The sequence below is a fragment of the Lepidochelys kempii genome, chromosome 14 (genome assembly GCF_965140265.1).
Source record: "Lepidochelys kempii isolate rLepKem1 chromosome 14, rLepKem1.hap2, whole genome shotgun sequence".
NCBI classification, from domain to species: domain Eukaryota; kingdom Metazoa; phylum Chordata; order Testudines; family Cheloniidae; genus Lepidochelys; species Lepidochelys kempii.
The window spans coordinates 34,436,124-34,459,294 of record NC_133269.1 but is presented as its reverse complement, the minus strand read 5'-3'; the positions used below and the strand labels follow the sequence as shown (position 1 = coordinate 34,459,294).

Here is a 23,171-nt window from a genome sequence, read left to right as displayed (position 1 = left end):
TGCTCCTCTCAGCCTGCCTGCCAGCTGGCCGAGGGCTCCTCTCCGACCCCTGCCCCACCCCTTGCTCCTCTCAGCCCCCTGGCCAGACTCCAGTGCACCTCCAGCTCTGGGCAGTCTCTGCTTCCCACACCTGTGGGGCCCCACCTGCCTCCCCGGAGCTGAGCTGCCTGGGACTGGTGCAGAAGCCTGGCCAGTCTCAGCCAGGTGTGTTGGGGGGTGGAGAACAGTCTGGAGGGCTTGGCTGGGCCCCTCCAGGCAAGTGCATCTTGAGGGACCCCAGCCGGGGCAAGTCCTGGCCTGGCTGATCAAGCCACTCTGGAGGGGCCAGAGCGATTCCCGGCCCTGGGACCAGCCCTGGCTGCGCTGCCAGCTCAGCCCGCAGACACAGTCGCCTCCAGCAGGGCCGGTGAGTGCGGCCGGGATGCAGGGCTTGGGGGAGTGGGTCTGTGGGGAGTCTGGGGTGGTTCAAGGCTGTGAAGGGGCAGGGAAGATCTGTGTGTGTTGGGGCACTAGGGAGTGGGGGTTCTGTGGTGGGGGGGGTTGCTGGGCAGTTGTGGTGGGGCTGTGGGCAGGGGTGGTGTTGTGCAGGGCGCTGTGCATTTGTGGGTGGGTCTGGGGCGGGCGCTGGGCATAGTGGGTACAGGGGGTCTCTGGCCATAAGGAGTTGGGGGGATGGGGGTAGAGCTGTGTGGTGTGGCATGGGCCTGCCCCCGAGGGGAAGGGGCATGCTAGCAGCACAGGGCCGGGCAGGCATCTGGCAGCTGCCAGTTTGTAATAGTGCCCTTGCATTGGGTGGGGCAGGGGCATCCCTGCCATGCCATGTCCCATTGCCTCTGGCTGGCCCCTCACTCCGGGGACTGACCTCCCAGCGCCATGCTCCACTGCGTCCACGGGGGCCCACCAGAGGTTAATCTGGCCCTGATCTCCAGGGTTAAGGTCTGAGATCTTTTAGCCTCTTCACATCATGCTTCTTTCACATGCTAGTGAGAGTGACTGCCCTGTCATTAGGGTGCATGTCAGGAGCTTCTCTCTCTTTTATTGGATAGATTGAGGCCTTTGGAACCTTGACTCTAGAACCTGTCTGTAATTCAGGGCAAGGTCTCTGCCCTTTGGTCTCATGGCATTAGGCCCCTCTATCTGGCTAATTGGAATGGTCCATCCTGTAATTCAGGGGAACAAGGAATCCCTTTTGTTTAGAGGCATCTTAGTACCAATGGTACTCCAATGTTCCTGTAATTTGGATTCAGGTCTTTGCTTTTTTGGCATTATGGCCTGTTGACAACCTAGCCAGTGAGACTAGGCCAAATCTGGACCTTTTGGCTTTAGAATAGGATTTCTTTTGTAGTTTGGTCTGCCAGAGAAGGCTACCCTAAGGCTACCTTAACACTCTCTCTCTCTCCTCTCTCTCTGTTTCCAGCAACTTCCAGGACAAATGGACAAGAAGAAGGAAATGTCTAAGAAACAGAGAGCTCCTCAGAGAAAACAAGCCACCCAAGATGGAGGAGAAGGAAAGAGACTCTGGGCAGAGTGAGCACCTCGTAATTAGGGCTTGGGTCACATAGCTATAGTCTATAGGGATGGTGGAGCTTTAATACCTTGAGCAGTGTGACCTCCCTGTAACAAGGGTTAAGGTCTCGGCTCACTTAGCCTCTTGGCATTATGCTCCTTCAGCTGGCTAGTGAGAGTGACGCCCCTGTAATTAGGGTGCAAGTCACGTTCCTGTCGCTTCTGGGGGATATTGAGCTCTTTGGAATCCTGAGCAGCCTGACCGCCCTGTAATTCAGGGTAAGGTCTCTGCCCTTTTGTCTTACGGCGCTGGGCCCCTGTAGCCAGCTAATGTAAATGGGCCACTCTGTAATTCAGGGGGAAGGTGGAATCCCCCTGCTTAGAAGGGATTTAGAGCTCTCTTAGCGCCGTTGGTACTGCGACCTCCCTGTAATTGGGTTCAGGTCTTTAACCTTTTCACATTATGGCCCGTTGGCAGTCTGGCCACTGTGACTACCCTGTAACTAGGGTGTAGGTCACATCTCGTCTGGTGATGAGAGCATGGGCCAGTTTGGTACCATGATCAGCGTGACCACCCTGTAACTAGGGTTCAGGTCTGCACCTTTTTTCTTTCAAATGGTGATTATTCCCTTAAACAGATAAGATGAGTGACCGCTCTGTCATTAGGGTTCAGGTCACAGCCCCATTTTCCTACAGGAAAATTAGGACTGTCTTGGCTGTGATGGACCTCCCTTAAACCTAGGGTTTAAGTCTTTTCCCTTTTGCTGCTTTGGGTTTTTAGGCTACTCTGTTTGAGTCCTCCCTTTAATTTGGGACCAGGACTCATCTCTCTTGCCCTGTTGGAGGGCAATAAATAAATATCCTCTAATGACAAATTCTTTTTCTGTTCTGGGAAATCTTCCTTCGATGGGATGTATGTGTTTGTCAGAGAATGTGACATGTGGGCATGGAAGGTGATTTTTAAGTTTCCTTTTAAAATCGCTGCAACGTTTTTTTCGTTACTCTTCCCAGAATCGGAAAAAGAATGATGTCTACACAGATATATTTATCTTTCCCCTCCAAATCTGAAGGGTTATGCAAGGGTTGAGATCTTGTCCCTTTTTTCCTAGTGAAGGGATAGGCCTCTTTTAATACCTTAAGCAGCAAGACCAGTCTCTGTCCTGTTGAGGAGGGTGAAAGTCTCAGGGAAGGAGAACACCAATTTGGATCAGAGGGAAACAATCCCATAATTGGGATCCTCCTTTCAGATGACATCACAGTATCCTCTCACACTGAGGACACCCCAGTTAGAAGGAAGAGACAGGTTATAGTAATGTGGGACTTGATTATTAGAAATACAGATAGTTGGGTTTGCGATGACCGGGAGAACCGCATGGTGAGTTGCCTGCTGGGTGCAAAGGTTGCGGATCTCTCAAGAGAGCTAGACAGGCATATGTGCAGTGCAGGGAAGGAGCTGGTGGTCTTGGTATACATAGGTACCAATGACACAGGAAAAGGTAGGAGAGGTGTCCCGGAGGCCAAATTTAGGCTGCTAGGAAAAAGGTTAAAGTCCAGGACCTCCATGGTGGCATCCTCTGAAGTGCTCCCAGTTCCACACACAGGGCCAGGTAGACCGGCAGAACCACAGGGTCTCAATGTGTGGATGAGATAATGGTATAGGGAGGAGCAGGGCTGACTCCAAGCACCAGCAAAGGAAGCAGGTGCCTGGGGTGGCCAATAGAAAGGGGCGGCACTCCGTCCATCATCAAGGCAGCACGTCCGGGTCTTAGGCGGCAATTCGGCAGCAGGCCCTGCAGTCCCTCTCTTCCTCTTCGGCAGCAGCTCAACCAGGCTGTTTTTTGTTGTTGTTGTTATTGTTGTTTTTTCCTTCGCTGCTTGGGGTGGCAAAAAAGCTGGAGCCGGCCCTGGGGAGGAGGGTATTATTAGGAACTGGGGAACCTTTTGGGGAAGGAGGAGCCTATACAGGAAGGATGGGCTTCACCTAAACCAAAACAAACCCAGATTGCTGGCATGTAAAATTAAAAATGTTGTAGAGGAGTTTGTAACCTAAGGGCTAGGGGAAAACTCATAGGTGTGGAGGAGTACACAGCTGCATATCATATCCCCAGCAGCTGAAGCTGGCAGTAAGATGGAATACTGTTCAAGCAAAACAGGAAAAATGGCTGAACATTTTCTGATGGAAGTTTTCTGCTGGAAAATGCTGATTAGCTGGAATACAACGATCTGGTTATTGTTAAAAACACAGTGTGTAGCCCAGCCCTTGAAGAAGAGATGCAAATTGTGCTGGAGAGTGGGTAATCCACCTCACAGAGCTACAGCAGGATAAATCATAGAAACATAGATTAGGGTTGGAAGAGACCTCAGGAGGTCATCTAGTCCAACCTCCTGCTCAAAGCAGCACCAACACCAGCTAAATCATCCCAGCCAAGGCTTTGTCAAGCCGGACCTTAAAAACCTCTCCAATTTGTCCACATCCCTTCTGTAGTGGGGGGACCAAAACTGGACCCAATACTCCAGGTGTGGCCTCACCAGTGCTGAATAGAGGGGAATAATCACTTCCCTCAATCTGCTGGCAATGCTCCTACTCATAAAGCCCAATATGACTTTGTCCTTCTTGGCAAGGAGGGCACACTGCTGACTCATATCCAGCTTCTCATCCACTGTGATCCCCAGGTCCTTTTCTGCAGAACTGCTGCTTAGCCGGTCGGTCCCAGCTTGTAGCGATGCATGGGATTCTTCCTTCCTAAATGCAGGACTTCTGCTCTTGTCCTTGTTGAACCTCACCAGATTTCTTTTGGCCCAATCCTCCAATTTGTCTAGGTCACTCTGGACCCTATCCCTACCCTCCAGTTTATCTACCTCTCCCCCAGCTTAGTGTCATTTGCAAACTTGCTGAGGGTGCAATTCATCCCATCATCCAGATCATTAATAAAGATGTTGAACAAAACCGACCCCAGGACCAACCCCTGGGTCACTCAGCTTGTTACCGGCTACCAACTAGACATCAAGCCGTTGGTCACTACCCATTGAGCCCAACAATCTAGCCAGCTTTTATCCACCTTATAGTCCATTCATCCAATCCATACTTTTTTTAACTTTTGGGCAAGAATACTGTGGGACACCGTATCAAAAGCTTTGCTAAAGTCAAGATATATCACATCCACCGCTTTCTCCATATCCACAGAGCCAGTTATCTCATCATAGAAGGCAATCAGGTTGGTCAGGCAAGACTTGCCCTTGGTGAATCCATGTTGATTGTTCCTGATCACCTTCCTCTCCTCCAAGTGCTTCAAAATGGATTCCTTGAGGACCTGCTCCATGATTTTGCCTGGGACTGAAGTGAGGCTGACTGGTCAGTAGTTCCCCGGGTTCTCTTTCTTCCCTTTTTAAAATATGAGCACTATTTTTTCCTTTTTGCAATCGTCCAGGACCTCCCCCGAATTTTCAGAGATAATGGCCAATGGCTCTGCAATCACCCTCAGCACCCTTGGATGCATTAGATCCGGACCCATGGACTTGTGAATGTCCAGCTTTTCTAAATAGTCCTTAACATGTTCTTTCAGCACTGAGGGCTGCTCACCTCCTCCCTATACTGTGTTGCCCAGTGCAGCAGTCTGGGAGCTGACCTTGTCTGTGAAGACTGAGGCAGAAAAAGCATTGAGTGCTTCAGCTTTTTCCACATCATCTGTTACTATGATGCCTCCCCTATTCAGTAAGGGTCCCACACTTTCCCTGACCTTCTTGTTGTTGCTAACATACCTGTAGAAACCCTTCTTGTTATCGTTCACATCCCTTGCTAGCTGCAACTGCAATCATGCCTTGGCCTTCCTGATTACACCCCTGCATGCTCTCGCAATATTTTTATACTCCTCCCTAGTCATCTGTCCAAATTTCCACTTCGGTGAGCTTAAAAAGGAAGCTTACAAGAAGATTTCACTGTTAAGCCAAGCTGGTCACCTGCCATATTTGCTATTCTTTCTACACTTCGGGATCGTTTGTTCCTGTGCCCTCAATAAGGCTTCTTTAAAATACAGCCAGCTCTCCTGGACTCCTTGCCCCCTCATGTTATTCTCCCAGGGGATCCTGCCCATCAGTTCCCTAAGGGAGTCAAAGTTTGCTTTTCTAAAGTCTAGGGTCTGTATTTTGCTCCTCTCCTTTCTTCCTTTTGTGAGGATCCTGAACTCAACCATCTCATGGTCACTGCCTCCCAGGTTCCCATCCACTTTTGCTTCCCCTACTAATTCTTCCCGGTTTGTAAGCAGCAGGTCAAAAGGAGCACGGCCACTAGGCGGGACAGAAAGTCCACATTAGCATTCTGTTTCCCCGCGTGGTGTCAGATAGTGAAGGCATACTGCTGCAAGGTGAGGTACTATTTCATCAGCCAAGCATTGGCAGTTTTCATGGTGCCCAACCACTTTAGTGGATTATGATCGGTTATCAGAATGAAGGGTTTTCTGAAAAGGTAGTATCTGAAGGCCTCAATTGCCCATTTGATGTTGAGGGCCTCATTTTCTATAACCCCATAGTGGTGTTCTCTGGGGAAGAGCTTCCGGCTAATGTAGAGGACGGAGTGCTCCTCTCCATCCACCTCCCGGAAGAAGACTTCCCCTAGCCCCACCTCTGAAGCATCCATCTGGACCAGGATCTCTTGATCAAAATCCGGGCTGAACAGTCCAGGTTCCCAACACAGGTTCTCCTTGAGCATTTAGAATGCCTCTTTGTATTCTGCTGATGATCGTACTCGATGTGGGCTGTCCTTAGTTAAAAGAGCAGTGAGGGGAGCTGCAATAGATGCGAACTGGGGGATGAAGTGTCAATAGTATCCTGCTATGCCCCAAAACTGCCGTACCTGCCGCTTTGTAGTTGCCACTGGGCAGGCCTGCAGGGCTTGGATTTTCCCTACGAGGGGCTGTATGAGGCTGTGCCCTAGGGTATATGCAGGTAGGTAGTTTCCTGCCATCCAATCCAACATTTCTTTGGGTTTGCCATGAGGCACGCTTTCCGAATGGTCCACAGGACAGCTGCTACCTGGAGTAAGTATTTTTCCCAATGGTGACTATAGATAACAACATCGTCTAAGTAAGTGGACGTGTAGGTGATATGCGGACTTAGGAGGCGATCCATCATGCGCTGAAATGTAGCTGGGGTCCCATGGAGGCCAAAGGGCATCCAGACAAATTGATACAGCCCCGTCGAGGTGGCAAACGCCGTCTTCTCTCTGGAAGGTGGGTCCAGTTTGATCTGTCAATACCCTTTTGTGAGATCAAGTTTGGTGATATAATTGGCGGTTCCAAGACGGTCAACGAGCTCATCAATCTGTGGCATTGGATAGGCGTCAAACTTCAAGATCACATTTACCTTCCAAAAGTTGATACAGAAGCGATGGCTCCCATCAGGTTTTGGTACCAGTACAATGGGGCTGGGCCACTCGCTTCACGACCGCTTGATGACTCCCAATTCTACCATCATTTGGACCTCCTCCATGATCTCCAGCATCTGCTGTGGGAGGGGGTGGGTCGTTTCCGGACCACCTGTCCCGGGGTTGTATAGATCATGTGCCGTATGATGTAGTCTGGCTAAGGCGTGTGGTGAAGGTCTTCTGGAAGACTTCCAGGAAGCACGGAGCTTGTTTCTGCAGATCAGCTGACAGTGTGTCACCCAACTGGGATTCCTCCATCTTGTCCAACTCAGGCACTTGGGGCCCTAGGGCTGGTTAGGGTGGGTAGGGGGCGATTAGCAATTCTTCCCGAGCTTGTCAGAGTTTCAAGAGATTCACATGGTACATCTGTTTCTTCTTCCTCCGTTCGGGCTGGTGAACCTCACAAGTGACAGACCCCACCTGCCGGATGATTTCATATAGGCCTTGCCACTGGGCCAGGAGTTTTGACTCTTCTGATGGGAGGAGTAGAAGTACAAGATCCACAGGTGCAAAGCTTCTTGTTCAGGCCCCGTGGTTATAGCACCACTCCTGGATCCCTTGGGCCACCTGAAGATTTTCTCGGGTGAGGGTCCCGGCTCGGTCAAGCCGGTCTCGCAATTGCAGTACATATTGGAGAAGTCCCTGGTCAGTGCAGCACCAGAACTCAAAAGTTTATCTGCAGAGTTTTACCTCCCAACCTGGGTGGAGATGGGGGAGGTTAAGGGGCACCTTACGTGGTCCAAAGCCGATTGTCCCACCTCTCCATGGGGCTCCGCTCCACCAGCAGTCCCATGAATCGCTCCTCTCTACCAGCCACACCCCACAAGTTGCTCCAGCCATCCCACTCCGGCATGGCCGGACTTTGCTGACTATGGTTCAGGCCTCAGGTCTTACACCAGGCCCAGTGCCCCAGGCTCTCGCTCTCTCGCCTGCACAAACCAACCACCTCCATTGCACTCACACAGGCCGGATGCAAACCACCAGGACCAGCAGTGACTTCTGGACACTTCACCAGGAACAGCTTCATAGCTCTTATCTGGGCTATGCCCGGCTGTGACCAGCTCCAGCAAAGCAACAGCTCCAGGTTCACTGGGCCCTTGGAGGCAGGGAGGTTGGGCAAACAAAGAGGTAGACTCACAAGCCAGGGGCACCAGGACTGCCCAGACCTCGGGATAGGTTCATGGAGGACAGGTCCATCAATGGCTATTAGTCAGCATGGGTAGGGATGGTGTCCCTAGCCTATGGCATTGGCCACTGTCAGAAGACAGGATACTGGGCTAGATGGGCCATTGGTCTGACCCAGTAGGTCGTTCTTATGACCCAGCTGGGGGTTTTGCCAGGGCAACTGAGGCTGTTCCTGGGGTCAGGACTGTCAAACGGTCACCAGGAGGCTTTTTTATGGATATAAAAAACTGGTTAAAATTTTGTCTCCACTCTGCCTGGTGCCCAGTTAAAAACTCCATGATGGGACCATGGTTATAGCCACTTCCGTCCCTGGTCCTTCCACTTAGACAAACAACACTGACCCAATGGACAGCAGCCAAAGTGGAACAGCAAGAAAGGAGACGTTATGTTGCCAGATGACCAACCGAGGGAAGTGGAAAGGGAGGTGAAGCTGTATAACAGTGTATAAGTGGTGAGAAAAGAGCACTGAAGGGAAAAGGAACTCTATGCTATGTAATGAACTGGGGATTGTAGCAGATGTTAAGAAGTGAGGAATGGGCTGTTATATTAAATAATGGGCACCAGGTGATGTAAGAGACAAAAATGGGAAAGCAAAAAGAAGAATATATTAGAAGAGAGCAGAATAGCAAGCTGTGATGCTGGGAAATCAACACTAGATGGCAGCAGAGTAGAGGCAGTGTGGGCAGGAGGGGAGGACAAAAATACTGATTAGTGACCAATAGATTTCAGTGGTCAATACAATAATGGGAAAGATATACTGTAAAATGGCCACTAGGCGGCAGCATGTTGTAAGGGTGAGATATGGGCCACTATTTTCAGAAATGCCCATTAGAGGACAGCATCTCTTGAATATTAATAAAGGGGCGGTGCAAGTTTATTATAACTGGCCAACACCTTGGACAGGCATCTCCCAAAAATGGAAGCTGGTGTTTGTCCATGATCTAAAATATTTTCCACAAAAGATCATTAGACTAAAAAAGATGTACAGTGTGACTTGCATAATTGCATATCACACTGGGCATTGTTAGCTACAAAGTTTGGAGACACAAAATGAACCAAGTGGGAGAAAGGTTGAAGTGGGACCTTATTAAAAAGCGTGAAGTCAGAAAAGAAATATCAAGGAGCATTTACACTATGTAAATCAAAGGGGAAGCCCCTTTTCCAAACTAAGACCAAATGCACCAGCTCATCCCTTCAGATAACTGCAGGTCTCTTCACTAAGAAAATCCAGATTCTGCAGAGAGAGGACAGACAAGAACCTCAGCTGAGGAACTGGAGTTCTTGCTGCTGAGCCCTGAGAAATAAGAGCTCATTGCTTCAAGCTTGGACTGGCCTGTAGTTACAGGTGAGAACTGTCTTCCTGACTGCATTTCTATACCACCTTCCAAACAGGGGCATGAATGTGCTTTTTGAGTATTAGTGGGACACGGTGGGCGAGGTAATATCTTTTATTGGACCAACTTCTGGCGGTGAAAGAGAGAAGCTTTCAACCTACACAGAGCTCTTCTTCAGGTGAATATTAAGAGCTTTAGCCTCACCTTCCAACCGCAGTGCCAGTCAGCGTTCATAGCAACATTTCACAGAGATGGAGCTTGAGATCCATGTCTTTGACAGGTCCTCAGTTGTGGATCTGCCCCACTGACAGAAATGGAGCTACTTTGATTCACACCAGCTGGGGATCTGGCTCAGTGTGTGTTACAATGAGGTGGGGAGTGGTGACAGAATCTTACTAGGCCGGATCACACATGCCAGATTGTTTCTAGACTCTGAGTTTAGGGACAGCATCTTTTTTCACCCAGTGCCTTTCTTGTTCCTGTATTATCATCCCACACTCATTATGGAGTGTGGAGGGTCACTCCCCAGCTAAGGTTGCACATTAGCCTGGTTTTACCCCTTCCTAAGATCCAGCCTCCAAAGAGCTGTGTTTTAGTACTGCTACATAGTTAATTTCGGGAATCAGAGAAGGCATTGCCAGTCCCTCACCATGTCACCATCACCATCACAGAAAACTAAGAGAGAATTTACTCCACTTCATAATATATGGCATGAACTGATCTCTTGTGAGGGGGTGAAAATTATTCCTTCTCCTACAGGGCACTGAAATGCTCAATATACCAGGATTGTTAGATTTAGTCTTAACATTTCAGCCTGTAACCAGAAGGGAGAGGGAGTTTCTGAATATTTATGGAATTAATTAACGAGATCTGATTAACTTTTAAATCTAAAGAAAGAGGCAGCTATAGCAAGAAAAATCCACTAGAGAAGAGAAGAGCAACAGACTGTCATGCTTGGAAATTGTCACTAGATGGCAGCAGGGTAGAGGAAATGAGAGGGTAGCATCAGAAATACAGATTAGTGACCAATAGAGTTCAGTAGCCAATACAATAATGGGAAAAAGAAAAGGAGTACTTGTGTCACCTTAGAGACTAACCAATTTATTTGAGCATAAGCTTTCGTGAGCTACAGCTCACTTCATCGGATGCATACCGTGGAAACTGCAGCAGACTTTGTAGATATAAAGTAGATATAAAGTCTGCTGCAGTTTCCACGGCATGCATCCGATGAAGTGAGCTGTAGCTCACGAAAGCTCATGCTCAAATAAATTGGTTAGTCTCTAAGGTGCCACAAGTACTCCTTTTCTTTTTGCGAATACAGACTAACACGGCTGTTACTCTGAAACCTGTCAATAATGGGAAAGTTATACTGTAAAATGGCCACTAGGTGGCAGCATGTTATAAGAGTGAGATATAGGCAATTATTTTCAAAAATGCCCATTAGATGGCAGCATATCTTGAATACTAATAAAGGGGCAGTGCAAGAACATTATAACTGGCCATCACCTTGGACAGGCATCTCTAGGGTGACCAGACAGCAAATGTGAAAAATGGGGACAGAAGGTGGGAGGTAATAGGAGCCCATATAAGAAAAAGAACCAAAAATCAGGACTGTCCCTATAAAATCAGGACATCTGGTCATCCTAGGCATCTCCCAAAAATGTAAGCTGGTGTTTCTCCATGTTCTAAAATATTTTCCACAAAGAATCATTAGACTAAAATATGATATACAAGTCCCACTGTACAATTGCAAGTCACACTGGGCATTGTTAGCTACAAAGCTTTGGAGACTCAAAATGAACCAAGTGGGAGAAAGGTTGAAGTGGGACTGTATTGAAAAGCATGAAGAAAGAATACAAATATGAGAGAGCATTTACACTTATTAAATCGAAGGGGAAGCCCGTTTTCCAAGGGTAGATCACAGGCACCAGCTCATCCCTTCAGGTAACTGCAGGTCTCTTTACTGAGAAAGTCCCATTTCTGCAGAATGATGAAAGACAAGAACCTCAGTGGAACCGGAGTCCTGTCTGCCAAACCCTGAAGAGCTCTGTATAGTCGAAAACATGTCTCTCACCAGCAGAAGTTGGTCCAAGAAAAGGTATTACCTCACCCACCTGGTCTCAAACCCTGAGAAATGAGTTTGACTCAAGTGTAAGCTGTCCTACGAATAGAGGTGAGCACCCAATTCCAAACGGCTGCTGCTTTGCATTTATATATCACCTTCTGAACCGGGGTATTAAAGTGCTTGAGCAATTAAGCATGAGCAATTTAAGATTCGCCTTCTGTGAAGAACGTGGGAAGTATCTGTATTCATTTTTACGACACATAGTCTGTGTCAGGATGCGGGGCAGAGGTAGGCAGGACAAGTGGTAGGAACTGGAGATCCCAGAACTGAAGCCAGGGGTCAGAGTCAGTATCAGGGTCAAGAGTCAAGCCGAGGATCAGAGCCGGAGACAGAATCAGGAATTGTGCTCGGGGTAAGTACCAGGTATCACAGTTGGTGTCGTGGTTCCAAGAATCAATCGGGAGTCAGAATCCAGGTTGGAGCCAGGATAAATACTGGGAGCCCAAGAAGAAAGCAGCAGGGCAGGCGTGGCAGATAGCTAGGCGTTGTTGCCTGCACGCTTCTTGGGTTTTGTGACGTAGCAGACTCACTTCCTGAGTCAATGACTGCCATGCCCTGTACTTCGTGTCTTGTTCATGACTTAGTCTCACACCCTTCCCAGTATTCTTAAAGAATTACAGAAAAGCTGATTTTATTGGTCCCCATTGTCTTTGTATTCTTGATAGATGTTGCAAGGAAAATTGTTACTTTAAGGCCACTGAGTTTCTAAGAAAATACCTTATTCCATTGGTACAGTTTTAACAATGCCAAAGGATTGGATCTATAGTTTCCTATACCTCTCACATGTTAAACATAAGCCACCTTTATGCTGGTTAATTAGAAATAAATGACTATTTAATCTGCAATGCCCTGCTTAGAATTCTAAATAAAGCCACTTCGCTGCTCCCCTCATGGTCTTGGATTATATCCAGATTTTCAACTGTTGAGCTTTCTTCACGGAATTTTTTCCCCTTCATTTCATTTGCCCACAGTTCTTGCCATTCCTTCCTTAGCTCACTTTTGATTAGGTGTTTAAATTCGAGTTTGCTTAAGAGGATCCTGAGGTCAACTTGTTTGTGATTAATAGCACTTTTTGCCAGCCAATTCGTTGCCTGCTATCCCTGTCTGCAACAGGATCCATGCAATTACATTGGTTATATCCAGTTCCACCAGTCTGGCTGTTAACAGTCATATTTCATTAAGAAAATAATTTCTGCTGTCAGACTCACCACTGTGAGTTGCCTGCTTCAGCCCTGATAAGGAGTCAGACAGGATGGCCACACATCTAAAGCACGATTTAGTGCTAGCATAATCCCTGTGTATCTCAGCTGTAAAGACGGATACATAGTTAGTTAGCCATACAGCTTTCTTGAGTCCAAGTGAGGGCACACAGGAAGCTGTTCCCACTCTGTTCTTCCTCTTTGGAACCCTCTGTATTTGTATTTGTCAATAGTGTCCCCACTTATAGCAAGTCAATATAATTGTGACATCTTGTCTATCATTCTTTTATTGATTTCATTATATAATTCCATGTCTCTCTCGACTTTTCTAGTGATAAGAGTATTTTCCCATAGCTATAGATTTTGGTCTCTTTCAATCCCTTCTTTTTATTAAGATCCGTTATCCACTTCTGTACCCTACTTACATGGGGAATTTTGAGTTTTTGTCCTAAAAGGTTAGCTTAGTGCTATCTTCACTATTACCTCGTACTTTGGCCCAAAAGGTTAAGCCTGGAAGCTTCATTCTAAGAGTTATAGGTATTTCCACCAACTGCTGCTATCTGTAGTACAGAGATACAGTAATGAAGTTACCACCTGATATGCAATGCGTGTGTGTGGATATAATCTAGTTCAGATTTGTATTCATCACTGATCCAAAGGCCTGGCATCCATACTCAATAACTGGTCTACTTAGTGCTCTGTATAGCATTACCTCCATTTTCATATCCGCTCCCCAGGATGTTCCAGATGTATTTTACTTTTGCACTTTCTTTTCCTTATTCCCTTCTCTTTCCCTCCTTCTTCCCTTGTCCATTCCATGGCATTAAATGGCAAAACTTTTCTCTTCTAAAGGACTCTTCCCAGTCAGTGAAACGTGTGGTGAGAAAATTTCCCTTGACTTTACTGCATTTGGGTTTCTTGTCTTGTTGAATGGGTCGCTAGGAGCTGTCAGAGAAATGTCCATGGAAAAGTGGAGTGGATGTGAGCTTGGCCAGTTCGTAGGTTTGCCTGTGTTTTGTCTCATTGTGAGATGGGTAAATTGGAAGAGATATTGCAGGATTTGTGATGATTATTTGAGTTAAATTATACTTTCTTGTTGCACTTTGTTTTAATGTTCCTCAAAAGGAAACTGATTGAGGTGATGCAGTGGCTACTAAGAAAGCCTTAGAAAAGGGCCAAAAATGTGCAAGTAGCTGGTTTCTGTAGTGTAGTGGTTATCACGTTTGCCCAAAACAAGAAAAGAACCTGGTTTGAAAGCAGGAAGAAGCAGTGTTGGTCTCTGGTTCCTTTTAGTCCAAGTCTTTTCTCAAATGCATCCATAGCTTCTATGCTTTCTTCCAAATTAGTTTTTCCTTTCATGAAACTTTAAGATCTAAAGGAAGCGATTAGCCTGCCTGTTGAGGGAAGGAATAGACCATCATTTGGGAGCTTGCTGGCTACACAACAAATATGGCTGTAGAAGAATACCAACCCTTAGTTCTGCAGATTTAGCTCTCAGCCAGAAGTTTCCCCCCTTCTGTTTCTTTTGAGATGACTACAAACCACCACATGTACCCTTTTCATGTCAGAAACATCTATTGACTGTTGATCACATTTACCCTACTTTCCTGGCCAGGCAGGGTTGGTGTGTGAGGAATCAGAAAATAATAACTAAAAACATCTAAGCCAGCCTTTTAACACACAACATCACACTCCCCTTTTTAAATAACATTTTCCCCATAACACTTCTGAACACTCAACCTCTTGTTCTTATTCAAAGGATGTTAACACAAGCTTTCAGCTACTCATTTCCTTATTGTTCCCTTGGTATTTTTAGCACAGTGTATTGATATAAAAGAGAAACAGAAAACAAACTAAAACAATTTCCAATATTATTAGGGCATCCAATATTATAAGCATGCCTCAGCCTAAAACAATCTCCATGAAACTAAAGAGGACTTGGGAGGCTATGAAACAGAAGTAGTTATATGCCCAATGCAGAGCTGGAGACAATGAGAAAGAGGTAGAGATGCTACTGATCGATCAATGGGGGCAGTCTGTTCCTGAAGGGTTATTTTTCCCCTCTCTTGGCTGGGGTAGAATAGAAATGGAGAAAATCCACTCTTACTCTCAGAAGAGGATGGAAATGTCAATTTGTCCTCTCTTCATCTTCTACTAAATCTCAGAGACAGGAAGAGACATTTCCTGCCTAAGATTGTGGAGAGGACCCACACTAACTACCAAAGCAGCTGGAATTTTCAGGGGAAACAGAGTGTGATGACTAAGTGACAAGGAAAACATTCTCCCCGCTGGCACTAAACACTTTCAGGGTCCCCCCTCAAAATTAGCAGCTACATCATATCAACAAAAAAAATAAAAAATTTTTAAAAAAGTCACAAAAAGAAAACCAACCCAAACTGTATCCTGGTGTATTCTTGAGTGTGAAAGAAAGAGTGCTTGAGATTTAAAAGACAAGAACAAAACCAGCCCTTTCCTTCTGCTTACAACATCATGCCCTAGAATTAGCTGAACTCTTGGAGGGTGGAATTTAGTGTTCTTTCACCAGGGGGAGGTGCTGTTTGATTAATTTAGTGGGGAAAAGTCAGAGAAAGCTTTAGAGCTCCCAGAGAGGGGGCAGACAAGCCGGTCCCCTGCACACAAGACACACATTTTCACCAGGAATCAGGTCCCCCCTAGGGAAAAAGCTCCTCAAAGGAAATGTGGCCCCAGAAAGGTTAGAAAAGAGAATTCCTACCAGCTGAGTGTTTTTCCTGGATGAGCCTCTAGCTAGGCAGAAGAAGAGGTGGAAAGGGTTTTGCTGGGATAAATGAAAGCAGAGGAGGGTTGTTCCTCTTGAATTTTCTGTGTTTTTCTTGTGATCCTGATGGCTGAATAGGGAGCATACTATGAGCTGTTTTAGTGCCTTTGGTTGGGCTCAGCTTGTGACCCTGAGTACAGGGAAATCCTCCACTTTCTGTTCTTGTCTCCTCAGTGCAATGGAGACTCCACCAGCCTACTGAAGTTGGCAATGAGTCTGAGGAAGCCCAGCATAGTTCCAAAAAAAGGAGACCTTGCGAGCGTCATGTACCTTTCCCGGCCATCCCACGTTGATATCGGTGAAATGTCCCTTGTGATTCACCAGTGCTTGCAGCACCACTGAAAAGTACCCTTTGTGGTTTATTTACTGGCTGCCTTGGTGCTCCGGTGCCAAGACAGGGATATGGGTTCCATCTATCGCCCCACCACAGTTAGGGAATCCCATTGCAGCAAGGCCATCCACTATGACCAGCACATTTCCCAGAGTCACTACCCTTGATAGCAGCAGCTCAGTAATCGCATTGGCTACTTGCACCACAGCAGCCCCCACAGTAGATTTGCCCACTCCAAATGGATTCCTGACTGACCGGTAGCTGTCTGGCGTTGCAAGCTTCCACAGGGCTATCACCATTCGCTTGTGAACTGTGAGGGCTGCTCTCATCTTGGTATTCTGGCGCTTCAGGGCAGGGGAAAGCAAGTCACAAAGTTCCATGAAAGTGCCCTTACGCATACGAAAGTTTCGCAGCCATTGGGAATCGTCCCAGACCTGCAACACTATGCGGTCCCACCAGTCTGTGCTTGTTTCCCAGGCCCAGAATTGGCGTTCCACGGCATGAGTCTGCCCCATTGCCATCAGGATGGCCAAATTGCCAGGGGCTGTACTTTGAGGGAAGTCTGTGTCCATGTCCTCATCACTCTCGTCACCGCGCTGCCGTCGCCTCCTCGCCTGCTTCTGCAGGTTCTGGTTCTGCATATACTACATGATAATGAGAGAGGTGTTTATAATGCTCATAACTGCCACAGTGATCTGAGCGGCCTTCATGCTTGCAGTGGTATGGCGTCTGCAGGAGAGCAGAGCGGCAGCGGAAGCGGCGGGTGGATGACAATGCTGATAGCAATATGGTGCCTCCACGGAAAAAGGCACAAAACGATTGTCGGCCGTTGCTTTCACGATGGGAGGGAGGGGTAGGCTGGCAGCAGACAGTGCTGCTGGCTGGGAGAGCTATCCCTCTGCCAAAATTCCAGGCCAGACTGAATCTCCATTAAACAAAACTTAAAGAAGAGAATGACCTGAGTCACTCCCATTTATGTGCAGGCGCCCCTGACAGACTTTACCGAGATCTGCCAGGAGCACCCATGCCCGCCCAGGCAGCCCCTGACAGACCTCACCGAGATCTGCCAGGAGCACCCATGTCTGCCCAGGTGCCCCGACTGACCTGACCAAGGCCAGCCAGAGCACCCAGGAGACGACGAGGACGGCTACCGGTCATACTGCACTATCTGCTGCCACAAGGCAAAGAGCTGCTGCTGTGTGGCAATGCAGTCCCATGTCTGCCAGCACCAGGAGACGTATGATGACGGTGAGCTGAGCGGGCTCCATGCTTGCCGTGGTGTGGTGTCTGCATGGGTAACCATGAAAAAAGGCACAAAACGATTGTCTGCCGTTGCTTTCACGGAGGGAGGGAGGGAATGGGGGCCTGACAACATATATCCAGAACCACCCGCGAAAATGTTTTTTGCCCCATCAGGCATTGGGATCTCAACCCAGAATTCCAATGGGCAGTGGAGACTGCGGGAACTCTGGGATAGCTACCCACAGTGCAACGCTCCAGAAGTCGACGCTAGCCTCAGTACTGTGGACACACTCCACCGACTTAATGATCTTAATGGTTTTAAGTGGGGACACTCACAATCAACTGTATAAAATCGCTTTCTAAAAATTCGACTTCTATAAATTCGACCTAATTTTGTAGTGTAGACATACCCTTAGAGTTGAGAGAAATATAGCTCCCCTCTCCCAAAATGTATTACTATATGGCTGTTTTCTGCTCTCTCCCTTATGAAAGAGAAGAAAAAGTAAGAAGTATAAGAAGGGGCAGAGCTGGCTGACTCTAACCTCCCCTGTCATTTCACTTGTGTGTTGAACTCAATGAATCTTTCCGTTTCTGGGATGCCCAGCAATATGACAGCATAAATCTAATTCCATGCATATTTCTGAAGCGATATTGTCTAACTAATAGCTGGCTTTTTTGGAAAACAGTCATCTCCACAGAGGTTGCAGATTTGTCAGAGATTGGTTGGAACTGACAAAGGGGCATTGTTCATTTTTCTGTTAGGAATTAAATGTCTTTGTTCCATTTTATCTGCTGTGAGTCTATTTGCTCATTTCTCAGGTAAAGCGGCTACCAAAAGCTAAGTTGGGTGGAGTAATAGCTTTTATTGGACCAGCTTCTGTTGGGGAGAGAGACAAGCTTTCCTGGGAGCTACATGGCTACAATGACATAGCAAACACCCCATAACACATGAACAAATTCTTCTTTCACACTCGCATGCATCACTTGTAGTGTTACACCAAGAACCACTTATTAGCTCGCTTACCATTTCTTCTCCACATTTTGAGGTTACCTTTTGAGTGTATTGTCATCATTGATTAAAATTCCAAATGGCCAATTAGCAAGCACCAACATAAAGAACAGCTGATTATTAATCTGCCCCATCACTAACTCTGCCCACCTTTCTTTGCCATAGTTTAGAAAATATTTTCACATAGACATTTGCGTATAGGGAAGGTTTTAATTGTGCCTGCTTCAACCTAGAAAGAGAGAGTGGTAAGCTAAATTCCTCAAACACACATTTCCTCATCTCTATGAAAGAAAGAATTAGAAAGAAATGAAGAAAGTATATCAGACATAAATGATTCTGAACTTTCCTTTGAAAGGCGAGGTGTAATACATAAGTTAGTAGTCCCATAAGTGAACTGATGTAAGTGAGAGGAAGGAGGGCATAGGAAAGGGCTGTAAAAGCTGGTGGGACCATGGGGTGGGCAGCCATGGCATTCCCCCATCTGCTGCTCGTGCCAGGGGATTGTGGCTCCCAGTCCCCTTTGACTGCTCACGCAGCTGGTCAGAGCTGCTGGGGCAGCTCTGAGCCCAACAGAGCCCTCACACAGCCCCAGATAGGTGGGTGGCCTGCTGAGGTGAATCAGGGGGTGGAGGTGGCGCTCCTTCCCTGGGCCCTGCTCTACAGAGCTAGTCAGAGTCCCACCAGGCCTTCCCCACCCCTCTTAAAATAGAAGTCAAACTATGCCTCTGCCCAAGAGTTTCCACCTAGAGCCCCAAGTTCCCACCCACCTACTGGGCCCTGGAGTTTTTCTAGCATGTTGAAGGGGGCCTCAGAAAGAAAAAGGTTGAGAACCCCTGTGCTAAACTGCTCAAAAACAGACTTTCCCATCTGTGTGAAATAAAAAATTAGACAGAAATCAAGGAAGTGAACCCGACATAAATGATTCTGAACCTTCCTTTAAAACGTGAAGGGCAATAAATCAGTGAATAGTCCCCTAAGAAAACTCATGTAAGTGAGAGGAAGGAGGGCATAGGAAAGGGCTATAAAAGGCCATGTTTCCCCATAAATCATGAGCAGAGTTATGTGGCAATTAAATTAAGAATCTACAGTTTCATAAAGGGAAAGAATAATGAACAAAATGTGTGGGAAATACAGATGTATTTGAGAAAAGTGCTTGGAATGAAGGAAAACAAATATTGATCAGTAGAAACAAAAGGCACGGTGCGTGCCTGCTTTCGAAATTCTCTTACAACAACTCTATTAGATACACTTAGCAGTTGGTGTTGTAATGTTACAAGGGAGATGGAAATGAAGCCATTTCTTCAGGTAGAAGAAAACATTTATGGGATTTGAACTAGGGTGGCCAGACAGCACGTGTGAAAAATCAGGACGGGGGTGGGGGGTAATAGGAGCCTATATAAGAAAAAGACCTCAAAATAGGGACTGTCCCTATAAAATCAGGACATCTGGTCACCCTAATTTGAATACATGCCTCCATACAGAAACCAGAACACCCAACAAAGCAGAGCTTTAAGTCTGGTGCCTCAGACCACTCGGCCCCCCTGACACTACAAAGAATGCACCTTAACCACCCTAGCTTTCTTTAACATGTTATGAGCTGTTCAGGGAGGCCAAGATGCTACATGTCTTTCAACTCCTAGAGCCCTTCTACAGCACAGTTGATTTGTATACACATTCACCCTAAGCCAAATTTACAGGTTTTCTGGAGCCTTATGAGTTCTGAGGTGTTTTAGTCTCCCTGCTGACTTATTATGAGAATAAAAGATGGACACCAGAACTGAGGCAGAATACAGACACAGCATTATGAGAAAACAATGGTGAACCTCAAACTCCTGCAGTGTAGGCTACATAGTCAAGTAGCCAGCACCACCAACTGTACCAGTTTTTTTTTTTTTCAAAATAGCTCAGACTGAGTGAAAAACTGGCCAGAAATTTAGGTGCCTAACTGGGAGCCGAGTTCTTCTGAAAATCTGGCTCTAGTGGTGGAAGTGAGATCTTCTGAAAATTCTGGTCAATGTGTCTGGAAGCTCTAAGAACCATCACAGCTTTTAACATGTGCTAGAACATGATGAGAAAACCTTCCTTCTGTTCAACTCAGTAGAGACTTTGTCCTTGATCCCAGGTTTCAACAAAATTATTTTTATATGCAATGTGAAACAAACACCACTCCGCAGACATTTGGACAGAGCGAAAGAAATAGACCTGACACTAGCCCACATTGCCTTGCATGCGTAGCCCCTGAGCAAGATGGTAGCCAGTATCCTACAGGTGGAAAGGTATGCACTATTGTTCACCCTCAGAACCCTTCAGCAGTTAGACCTCAGGAATGGAAGAGGCCAATGATCCTGAATCTCTCCAGATGGTTAATTTTGAAGACTTGTCTATAGAGCTGGGTGAAAGGTTTTTGCATGAATATTTTATTTACTGAAATATTTTGACTGACAAAAATGATTATTTTTTTTTTAGTTTTGTTTCAACAAGAAAACTGAAAAAAATTAATCTTGGGTCAACCTGGATTGTTATTATTATTGTTATTATAATTTGGTTAGGCTAGCTAACAAGCAAAAGGATAAGTGATTTGCACAGCTCTATTTGTATAAAAGGTCCACAGTGGGAACATTCTGCTCTGAGGCACCCAGAGAACCATTTTGAAATGGTCTCCAAAGCCCTTCCAGCACCGTGAAGAAGTAGGGGCCGTCTGGAAAAACTCCTGTTTTTCTTTCAATCAGAAGCAAAGAAATAACTGTTGAAAAGCTTCTTTTTTCCCTGACCAGGAATCGAACCCAGGGACTGCTGGTGAGAGCACTAACCACTAGACCACAAGGGAAGTGGTAGTATAGCTTTTTGTTATCTCTACTTGGCTTTCTCAGGCTACCTTGTCTCCAAGTTGTGAAGTTGGCCATTCTCCATAAGGGACAACAACAGGGAGTGAAGGAACCTCAGGGTCACAGCCTGAGCCCAACCAAAGGCTACTGAAACAAACTCCACTTAAGCTTCAGCTTCCTACAGCAGGATCACAAGAGCAACACAAACAAATCTCAAGAAGAACAAGTCTCCTCTGCTATCATTTACCCCAGCGCAACCCACTCAGCTTCTTCTGCCTGCCTAGAGCCTCTTCCAGGAGGACACATGGAGCTGACAGTAATTCTGTCCCAGAAGCCAAGGGCGGGGTTTTGATACCACCTGACAGGAGTTTGATTGTATGTAAAGGGACCCTGAGCTTTGCCTGCCCCCTGCCCCTACTCCTAATTTGTCAATTCAATGCGGTTAGGAAGCAGCTAAAGGGCTGAATACCCCTTCTCTCCTCTCCTCGGCCTCATCGGGTGTCCCAGGCCCTTCCCCACAAATCCGGGCCGCCCAGAGGGGGGGGCATGTGGGGCAATTTGCCGCCGGGGCCCCCACAAGAGTTTTCGGCGGCAGGGGTGCTTCCACTCCATGTCTTCGGCGAAGTGCCCTGAAGACCCGGAGCAGAAGGAACCCAGCCGCCAAAGACCCCAGGCCCCCTGAATCCCCTGGGCGGCCCTGCCACATATACTTTCATCAGAAGCTGGACTGACTCAATTACCTGCAGGTTTCCCTCACCCACCTCCTAAGGCAAACAGTCATCCCCTTCTCTGACACTCCTGGGGACACATTTCCTTTGAGGAGCTTCTCCCCAGGGGGATGTGATGCCCTGGAAAAATGAGTGTGGAGTGGGGGGAACCGGCTTGTCTGCCCCCTCTTGGGAAGCAGTGACTTTCCCACATTAGCTCAGTCAAACAGCCCTCTCCAGGAGTTCATCTATTTCTAGGGCATGATACTAACAAACAGCACAGAACAAAGGGGTCCATTCACATTAAACGGCATCTCAACAGGATGATGGGGGAAAAGTTAAATGACTCGACATCACTTGAGCAAGTGAATAAAGACTCTCAGTGGCCCAAAAGGTTGTCTTACTCTTTCCTTAGCAGCTGAGATCACGTCTTTTAATGTCTGCAGTGAAAAACAGGTGGAATGAAACTAATTCTGTTAGCTGTTTTGCATTATTAAAGTTTTATCCCGTTGCAAATAGTTCGAATCCAAAACCAGCCCATTTCCCCTAAGACCCGGCTCCCAGACCCTGGGAAAGTGCCAGGAGCACTGGCTGAGAGATTTCCTAATTGTTTTAGTTAGAGGCGAGAAGGACGATTTACCTGGGCGTGAGGGAGACGGAAAGGGGCAGCTCAGTGTTCATGTTGTTTTTATTTCCTAAATCTTTTTGACAAAGAGTTTTATCTGCTACACCCCGAAGGCCCCACAGCTGCTGCTTGCAGACGTTATTCTATTGAAAGATCTCTCTTGTTAACATAACCAAAGGGGAAACTGTGCTAGTTTAATGAATTAACTGAGTTCTTCTTATTCTCTTTTCTGTTAATATAAGGTTGAATAAAGGAGGCTAGAGGGGGTAGGGGAATGCACCTTTTGGGGGTGTCAGGTTTGTGAATGAAGAGCAGCAGAAAAGGAGAAAGTGAAACTGGCTTTCATTACAGTAACACAACCCTATTTAAAGCGGGAGTTGGCTTGTGGTGTGTAAAGCAGAGAGGTGGGGGTGATCCATCATGCTGTGTCTATCCGGTGGTGAACCCTCAAGCGCCTGGAGCCTTGTAACAGCTCCTATTTAGAACAGGGTGAAAGAACCAGGAAAGAAGGTTATTGTCAGAAAAGACACCTCAGAGCCGAAATGGCCATAGGGCTCCTTCCACACTGTCACTATGCATGGGACCACCCTATAAGTACAGCCTGGCTAGCTCAGTCAGTAGAGCATGAGACTCTTAATCTCAGGGTTGTGGGTTTGTGCCCCATGTTGTGCGGTATATTTTCCTGCTTAAGGTACAGTGTCATTATTTTGGTTATCCTCTCAACCTGAATTGAAATGCATTCTCTGTTCTCAGGACGATCTTAGACAGGAAATGTCTTTTTCTGTCTCTGAGCTTTAATACAACATGAAGAGAGGACAGATTGATGGTTCCATTATCCTATGAGAGCGAGAGGATTTTTCTCCCCTT

At 46.8% G+C, this 23,171-nt stretch overlaps 1 long non-coding RNA gene across 2 annotated transcripts in view; it reads right to left on the bottom strand.

Moving 5' to 3' along the window:
• LOC140898298 (uncharacterized) overlaps positions 1 to 23,171 on the bottom strand; it is a 96,938-nt gene that overhangs the window by 20,222 nt on the left and 53,545 nt on the right. The window contains exon 3 of one of the 2 annotated variants that reach the window (XR_012154943.1): positions 21,362 to 22,779. The exons of the other annotated variant lie outside the window; for it this stretch is intronic. This is a non-coding gene — a long non-coding RNA (uncharacterized lncRNA). Of the gene's footprint in view, positions 1 to 21,361; positions 22,780 to 23,171 lie in introns of those variants that run through there. 2 annotated transcript variants of the gene reach the window in all.